This window comes from Hydractinia symbiolongicarpus, chromosome 1, assembly GCF_029227915.1.
Source record: "Hydractinia symbiolongicarpus strain clone_291-10 chromosome 1, HSymV2.1, whole genome shotgun sequence".
Classification (NCBI taxonomy): Eukaryota; Metazoa; Cnidaria; class Hydrozoa; order Anthoathecata; family Hydractiniidae; genus Hydractinia; species Hydractinia symbiolongicarpus.
In genome coordinates, this window is record NC_079875.1 from 24,389,923 (window position 1) to 24,399,488 (window position 9,566).

General features: G+C 36.3%; 1 long non-coding RNA gene across 1 annotated transcript; it reads left to right on the forward strand.

Moving 5' to 3' along the window:
• The first annotated feature begins 6,884 nt into the window (after positions 1–6,884).
• Positions 6,885–7,799, forward strand: LOC130636799 (uncharacterized). The gene is made up of 3 exons (XR_008982291.1): positions 6,885–7,344; positions 7,513–7,610; positions 7,711–7,799. It is a non-coding gene; the product is annotated as an uncharacterized LOC130636799 (long non-coding RNA).
• The last annotated feature ends 1,767 nt before the right edge of the window (positions 7,800–9,566 follow it).

The window sequence follows — 9,566 nt, forward strand, 5'->3', positions numbered from 1 at the left end:
TATATATATATATATATGTATTCAAATATACGCGGCCGGGTCCGGGATTTACGAGAATCTCTGCGTGTCCCTTTTCGAGCAATTAAGCAGCTTTCACTTGACTGCTGATCAAATATGATACTATTTTTTAAAAGTACAACTTGCAGAAAGAATTCAACTACAGTGATCCTCTTATGAATTTGACATACAGCAAACACAAAATCTCTAAATAGAAAGTAATGTTACACAAAGAAAAACTGAAGCAAATTCGCCAACATATGACGAATGAACAACTCTACGAATATAATTGCCGACAATGTAAGGTGCTTCAAATTGGTTGTCGGCGCTTCTATTGTAATCTGGGAAAGTTTTATGATGCCATACGGTGATATAGCGGTGGGAATTAAAGTTATTGCCAACGATTTGTCCATGTGGAAAACGCTTCACGATCGATCATGTTATATCCTAGAACATCGTATGGTTACAAACTGGCTTTAAACGAAAGTATCGTTTTGTTAACTGCGTTCACCAATATTTTACTAAGAATAACAATTATTTAAGAATACAAATTATTAGACTTAACAGTTCGAGTGTGATAATTTGCAAAATACATCGTTGTTCGCTGTTATCCGTACTTTTCTGCCTAGCATTGACCAACTATGTTTTCAAATGATCTAGCGACAGACTGGAAACTTCCCATGTATTTTGTCGATGTATTTGATAAGGATCTACGATATGGATCATTAGCCAAGTTTTATTCGTTGCAGTCCATCACCTACTTTCATGCAATGAAGTTGCCTGCCATTTATACCACATTGGTGTCGGGTCGAGTTTTTAATTGTCTTTGCGCGTTATGTTTTTTTTCTATGGGCCTTCTCAAGACCTTGGCCTCCATTGTAATCTGAATCCTCCTTTTTATCACCACTAATCAAGACCCTTTGCTTACACATGTCTCTTATAAATCCATATAAATAAGCCACTATTCGCCCCATCCAATTTTTATGAGCTTGCAAGACAGAGTGCATGCAGTTGTCAAAAAATATTTTTATTATACTTTTAAGAACGATGTTTCTAAATTTTAAAGGTAGTTAGTAACGAGTTTATTGGATTGTGACTGACAATATTTTCCCCTGTGGCTGACGATATTTTTTTTTTTCGATATTTTTGCATTCCTTCTTTTGGGCGATTAAAGGTGCGTAATCACCCTGTTGGAAAAAATTTTTGAGGTGCCTATTTTATTGCAAAAATTAAAAGATATATATAAGAAAACATTATCCTGAAAATTTTATTGAAAACTGACAACCAGAACATGTTGAAATGTTTCATAGAAAAAACAACCTCACCCCAATTTCTCTTCGCCTACAGAACCGATATTTCATTGCATTGTACGAATGTTTTCATAAATGTATCAACAAAAATCCAAACATGATAAATCCGATAAATCAATAAAAGTTTCTGTGTTATTCTTTTTTATTTAAACGTTTTAACTTACTGAAATCAGACTTCTTTGCAACACCGACCTTTTCTTGTTGTTGCTGTTTATAAAAACAGCTTCGCCTCGCTAGCTGTCTTGCTTTTTGATTATTTTACTTTGTTCAAACAGTTACTGGTTTCCTTATGGAGACATTATCAGATCTAGACAATCGGGGTACTTAAATTTTTAGAATTCCCCCCTTTATGCTCTAAATTTCATTATCTCCATAGTGCTTCAACTATCTCTAACTATCACAATGAGCATTCTCCCCCGTTGGGTTTTTTTGCTTATAATATGCAATAATCCCGGTCATGCTAATAAAAAAGAAAGAGCATGATATGCATCATAATTAATAACCACGAGACAATGCTGTAATTTCTTCTGTTTTGTTTTGTCTGGTCTCCAAAAATAATGGCGAATAGAATAAAGAGAAAATTAAGTCATTTCTTCTGTGCCTTTCCAATAGGAATTCTGTGATAAAATCTCTAGCCATTTTTTGATGCCATGTCTTGCAAAGAAAAAACAAGCCAAAAAACAGCGTAAACGAAGCGTACCATAACGGCGATTTTATCGAACTACATCCCAGTACTCATTTAAAGTTAAGGCTGTTTGTTTACTACGGTTTCATACGAACATTTTGCGACGGCACGCTTATTAGACGGGAATAAGAGATCAACAAGATCAATAATTCCATTTCTGGAAATAAATAAAAAATGTACATGCCTTGAATTGGTTGCAAGCATTAAAAAACGACCGATAATTCCGTTACCATTATCCAATTGGGATAGTATGAAAGCCATACTTTTAACTTAAGTTGAACCTGCTTTAAGGAAAAGAAATGTAATGATAATTAAAGACGGTTAACATGGCGAAGCTAAAGCAACCATTGTCACCTGTTGACCCTTCGAATTTTCTCTGGGCTCCTTGAACGTCAAATGCAATCTGATGGGAAAGTGGACTTTCAATTTAACACTCAGCAAGATGTAGTATAGATTTTGTTTGTGGTTTTGGACGCACTTAGGGATTTTCCCCTGTGCGCCTCGGTAAATGTCGAAATGTAGGACATTTTAACACTGCCACAGAAATATGGGTCGAAACCTACCTACCCTTGGTTAAAGTTCTGTTCATCTTTTCAAATGTGTTGTGTCCTTTTTATTTTTTTATTTTTTTTTAATTAATTCCTTGCAAAAAGGGAGAATTGTGCTTTTAGAGGCATTTTCTCTAGAGGAGTACAACCTCTAGCTTATTTCCAAAGACCTAACAGGTTGAGTTCATCATTGCGGTGGCTTGCCACCTCTTTGTAAATTATTTTCTTCTCTTCCAAAGACCTAACAGGTTGAGTTCATCATTGCGGTGGCTTGCCATCTCTTTTGTAAATTATTTTCTTTAGAAAATAAAATATATAAAACAAAAATAGTAAACACTTTTATTATAACTACCAGGTTAAGTCACTTGAGAGAGAAGTTGTGTGACTACTGATGACCTGAAAGGGACCTTAGTTAAGGTGAACCCGCTCAACTTCTTAGTGCACCAGTTAGTTCAGTGAAAAGGTTCAAAGCTGTTGGTGTACTTTGTGGGATTGGGCACGTAGTAGTCATAATAAAAATAAAAATAAAAACAAATAAAAATTTATCTTGGGCCCCATTAACAAGATTTTGTCCGTTAAGGTCTTCACCTCTTAACGGATCCTCCCCCAAAAAACTGAAATGATTCGCTGGTTTACGACAATATGCTCTTCCTACTAGCTCGTGATGTTGAGACTGTGCTGCCATCTTGATGCCTTCTAAAACATTTCGGGGTTGATTATAATGCTCTGACATTTTCAGTCAAGTTAAGCTGGATTTCCATCAGTGCGAATTCTCTTATCGCTCTGGCTTTTTTGACCCATTGATCTTTTTTCGCACTAGTGGAAATTGCAGAGCGACACTTTTTTTTGCTGTTATCGCCCAATTTCAGTGTGATAGTCAGAGCGACAATTATCAAAAAGTTTTGATATTTATCGCTCTGAGTTTTCGCCCAAAAGTGCAACTTCGAAGAAATACCGAATGTCCATTTAAAAATATTGAATAGATTCTATTGAAATTTAACTTCAGCACATGCTTACACGTGTTGAGTACAAGAAATAGTTTCATATGTGTTGTGAACCGAGCAGTCTTGTAAAAAAAGTTTTTATAAAATGGGAAAAAGAAATAGGTGCGACTTAAGGGAAGATGAATATTTAGCAGAGGCTGTTCGAAATCTTTCATGTCTGTACGACAAAAGTTGCAAAGAGTATCGAGAAAAAGATCCAGTGGTAAATGCTTGGAAGAATGTTGAGGAGGAGTTAGGATGTGAAGAGGGTAAAGTTTATCCTTGTTTGTCAGTTCAATGCGCTACATTTTTGCGCTGTTAAAACTTGAGCGTATTCAGCTTGTTCTATTACTTATTTGGAAAAAAAATGTGTTTAAATTCAACTGTTTTAAGGTGAAGCTATTCGAAGATGGGACAACTTGAAAAAAAGATACAGCAAGAAAGAGAATAACCTAAAAAAGAAATCTGCATCGGGATCAGGTTTGGCTGACGTTAAATCATGTGTCAAAGATTTGAAAGAATACTCTTTTTTATCTTGGCTTGATAAGCATTATCAAATGAGAGACACAAAATCAAATATAGCGGCTCCGGAGGATGAGGAAGATATTGATTCTTATTTGGAGGCAGCGGTTGAAGATTATTTAAATAGCGAGAATGACCCTGCTACAAAATCACCAAGTTTGGCCAAGATGACAACTATTGATCCACCATCTGTTACTTCAACAAAGAGGAGCGGGCGTAAGAGTACGAAAGAAGAAACAGAAACGTTTGCTTTAAAGAGCATCGGCAAGGCTTTTGCATTGAAAGCAACTCAACGTGGTAGTGCTAAAAAGGACGCAGATGGCCTGTTTGGGGAAATGGTTGCTGAAGAATTAAGACAAGTATCTGGGCGAAGCAAGATTATGCTAAAGCACAAAAGTCAAACCGCAATCTATGAATGTCAAATGGAGGCTTGGAATGGGTCGCAGCCTTAACGACAGCTACACATGATGTCCCCACCCTCAACTCCTAGTTTTGGTAATTCTCTCCATTTCAACGCCTATGGAAGCCCCGTATACCAGCAACAGCAGCCATTGCATGAAGATAAAACCGATCATAAAGGGTATTACACAAATTTGTTGAATGAAAAACAATAGTTTTTTTTGCATAAGACAAAATTGTAAATACAACATTGTAAAAGGTCTTTTCAAAATATTTATGTACGCCTTACATGTCGGTACTGCCATTCAACAGCACCCTCTTTACTATTCACAAAATCCTTGATTGCTTCCCGCATTTCTGTAGCACTTCTTTCTGGCCGGGAGCCCCGTACATTACATAAGTCATGAAGACATCCTTCGTTCTGCCCCACCTGTCTCTCCATTCCCCAGGCGTAATCTCCCCATTCGTGTCTGTGCTATCGACAAAACCATTTGGACAATACATTGCGGCTTCAGTTTTGCGTAAGTAATTGTGTAAAGCAATTGCTCCGAGCGTAAAATTTTCAACATTTTTTACCGATGCTTTTATTGGGAGGCTAAATATTCTCCATCTAGCCCGCAATAAGCCGAACGCGTTTTCAATAACACGCCTGGCACGAGAGAGGCGATAGTTATATACTCTCTCAGGCTCGTTCAGCTTGCCAGGATATGGGCGCATCATATTTTTCTTTAAGGGGAAAGCTTCATATCCAACTAGAAAATGGGTAATGGGTCAAATTTACATCCAGCTAGTGACGTAGGTGGTGGGATTTGAAGGGATTGATTTTCCAAGACACCACAGTCGTTGTTACTTCCATATTGTCCTACATCTACGAGAATGAAGTTGTACTCATCATCACAGACTGCTAACAGTATGATGCTGTAGAACCCCTTGTAATTGAATAGAGCGATCCTGAATTGGGAGGGTTTTCCATGGCAATATGTTTCCCATCGATTGCCCCTATACAATGTGTGAAATTCCACGTGTCTTCGAATTCATTTTCGATTCTTAACCACTCTTCTTTGGACATAGGGGGTCTTACATATTCGCTTAGGTTCTCCCAAATTTCTACAGCTGTTTCAGACAGAATTCGTGAAATAGCACTCGCGCTAATGCGAAAGTTAAATGATAGAGATTGTTGAGAATCTCCTGAGGCAAGATAACGTAAAGTAAGAGCCAAGCGTTCAGCTGCAGGAATTGAATTTCGAAAATTTGTGTCTCTTTTTTGGATTGATGGACCTACCAGAGACAATAAATGTTGAATCTATCAGGAGACATTCGAAGAAATCTATGAAATAAAATATTAAATAAAGTTTCAAAGAAAGAAATAATAGAAATGCTCTCCATAACTATCAAAAGGAAGCAAACTTGGAACTAAAATTTACTAGATACCTAAAGTAAAATTCTCTATCGTGCAATTTCATTTCTTAAAGCAGTTGATTATACACTCCTTTCAATTCTCTTTGTCTATAAATTTGACAAACCCAAGAAAATGGCGATTTTCTTCGTCTCTTTTTCCTTATAGTTCTAATGACTATTAAGGCAGCTACAGCTTCTTCTTTTCGCACAAAAAATAATTTGTATTGGCATGCTATCGCACTGAAACTCATTTGCAGCGTAGAACTCCTGTCGCACTAAAATTTTGTGTAATTTTAGAGCGATAGAAAGATTCGCACTGGTGGAAATCCGCCTTTATAGAACAATAAAAAATGGTTTTTAATGGACAATATCCTATTATCAGGGCCCAAAATATTTTTAGAAGGCCCCTTTGCTAAAGCGCAGGTATCAATAGGTAGTAGCTATAGCTAGCTAGCTATAGCTATGCTGATAGTTGTGGAAGTCATTTTTGAAGCAGTCTGTTTTGCAGGGAATTAATCATATTTAAAACATATATAGCTATACCTTCCGCTCCCAAATAAGTTAATCTCAAAACGTTCATAACATTATTACTACTGAACAAAAAATCATTTGTTTCGCAAATCAAATTGTAAAAACTAGAAATTTAACCTTAAAGATAGTGTGTTTCCTAACTTTGTTCAGTTCTCCACCATATCGAAATGGTTATATACTTGTTCAAACTTATTTAGGATATATATATTTATATATACTCCAATTGTGACCAATTTTGACGATGTTACTACGTTGCTCAGGGGTGCGCTACATATTTGAAAAATCGGAGCTATAGGGGTTTTAAACACGCTATATATGCCCCCGTATATGCTTTTAGTAACTTTATTTCAGATTTAGCATTAAATTCAACGACAAAACCTGAAATATTACTGGCGTTGACAAAAAACTTCCCTATGAGTCCCCTATTAAAATTTCCCTATGACTCCCCTATTAAAGTTTCATCATTTTCCGACGAGGAACGAAGTGAGGTCAAAATTACTTTGATGTTTTCCGCTTTTCACTCTAGCTCTTTTTCAAGATAGTGATCGAATTTGCATTCAAGTTTTATTTTTTATATGCTCTCTTATAAATGCAAATGGGAAAAAGGGATATATTTTCCTAAACTATGTTATAAGTAAAGTCAATGAGCTATATCAGGACAAGATAGAGAAACTATCACAAGAACAAATTCACCATTAATAATCATGAAATGATGGTCTTTTTAATATTTCAGAATAAATTGCATAAGTCTAACAGCTAATTAAGAAATTACTAATTATAACCTGAGAAAATTAAATGCAGTCTCAAAGAAATACTTAATTTCTAATTTTACTAGGCAGAGTGGTTGCTGTACTTGGACATTGAAGTGCTATATTTAGACTCTGTTGGCTGCTTTTTCCCCTATTCTTTTAGATACTTGGCTTGAACGTTTGTTGAACTCAGTGGATAACTATTTCGTACTTTAAAAGACAGTAAGGCAGTATTTCCTCATGTTAGGTTATCCTGTAGGTTAGGTTTTCAATTCATTTCACCATTTTTTGCCTAAAATTTGTAATGAATCAACTTACATCGACTTTTATAGGTACATAATTCTTTTTCATGATATGTCAAGTAATCCAGCGAATATTTATTTTGTGTAGATGTTTGGAATCATATCAGGTGCACAGTTGCTCCAGTTTTAAGTGGAAAATCTCAAAGGAAAAGAAAGGTTCTGAAAAGAGTAAAGGAGGGTATTCAGGTGGGTTTTTATAAAGATTGCTGTTTTTAGCAAACCTTTTTTAAAAGTATTTATTTGTACAACTGGCTGCTGTATAACTATATTGCATTTTTTTTTGCAGAAAAAAGTGGAGAAAATGTTTGAAACTGACGTAGATGGAAGTAAGACGATCAAACATATTGAGAGTGACCTATACGAACGATTTCAGGTGTGTAAGCAGATCTTCAGATATGTTATAATATGATTTAAGAATTTTATTAGACATAGAACCTCAGGCTTTACAAGTAGCATGCGTTAAAATATAGCTGTGCTTTAGGTTTGGTTGGAGTTGATAAAGTACATGAAAGGACAAGAGGGAAGTGAATCTGTTGTCAGCGGCTGCTATCCCTTACCGGAAAGAAATAAAGTAATGTTTTTTCTGTGATATAGTATTTATCTTTTTACATTTTCTTAACTTACAGTTTAAAGTACATTCTTCTTAGCTTGATGGACAAGATGAATGTGATGCCGATAGTCAAGAAACAAAAAGCTCTGAAACTGATGAAGGAAATAAATTATTTCCTTTGGTTATTTTTGGGTCTCTTGCCATTTACCTTAAATGTGCCTCGAGATTTCCCTTGTGTGTATATGCTTACAAACCTTAAAATATGGCAAAAATATAAATAAAGACCTTGAAAAAAAATTTAATTTAATAAAATTTTATAAAAATTGACACACACAAATTAAATTGTTCTGTCTATCATAAGGTATAGGTCTTGTGTTATTTTTAGCTTTCCAATGATTTCCCACTAAGAAAGAAGAAAAAATGGTCGTACATGCCTACAAAACAAGACGAACTGGTAGAAAAACTGCATGGCGCCAATAAGCTGTTGGCGACACTAGAACATTTAACATCAACATTGAGCTATCGGATCCACGAATTGAAAGAAAAAAATGCGTCGCTGCTGCTAAGAAATGCCGAATTCACAAGGTTAAAGCTGGTAGAACAATTAGGCATGAATCGATCAGTACAAATGGTTGATGCTTCCTTGTTTGCGAGTCGCTTTCATACAGGAGATCCACTATTGCAAGAGGAAACCCCTTGCATTCTAGATTCAGCGTTCATTTCTACGCTGAAAATAACAGATTTTTGTGAAAGTGTTTTTGCTTCTACTAAAAGGGCTATGTTCGATGACGGAGATACTGTGATATTGAAAACGTTTTCAAAAGATTGTCGTCAAAATAACATTAAAAATGTTGCCCATATAAGTCACGAGCACCGGATTTTGAAGTTTATTGGTCGGCACGAAAACCTAGTGAGCAGCATTGGAGTCATGCATTTCGATCAATCGTATTATTCCGTGCTTCATTACGTTGCTGGTTATACTCTTGATCGCCATTGGAAAATGGGTTTTCCAGACATTTCTTCAACTTCAGTTTTTAAGCGAATTAGTTTTATCTGCATTGCGATGTAGTTACTCCTATTCTCTTTTTTCTGTTTCTTACACAGATCCAGTTGACTGCCAGGAAAGACTGGTTGACACTGGGAAAGACTAGTGACTGTGGGAAAGACCACTGACGGTGGGGAAAACCATAGATCGTGAAGGCCTTTAGGTTTTGGTGACTGAAGAGTGTGTGTTCTTCATTGGTTAGGATGGGTCTTCAGTTGCAATCTCGAGACGATTGATAACTCCTTCCAAAGAATGGAGTGTGGCGGATTTCGAAGCATAAAAGTTGACTGGGTGGTGAAGTGAATTACTTGTTTAAGCTCGAGACGATATGTAATGGTTTTCTGGGTTGCGCCGCTAGGTTCCAAGTCTACCTTTCTAAGGGGCGGTTTCTTGGTCAGCCCAAGCATTACGATACGATTTCTCAAGTGTTCATGTCTAAGGTCAGAAAGCTTTTCTGTTTCCAGGTTTGCTGCTTTTTATTCTTTGTCACAACCTCTCTAAGGGCTGGGTTCCAAGTCTACCTCTCTTAGCCCTGGGCTCTGTGTCA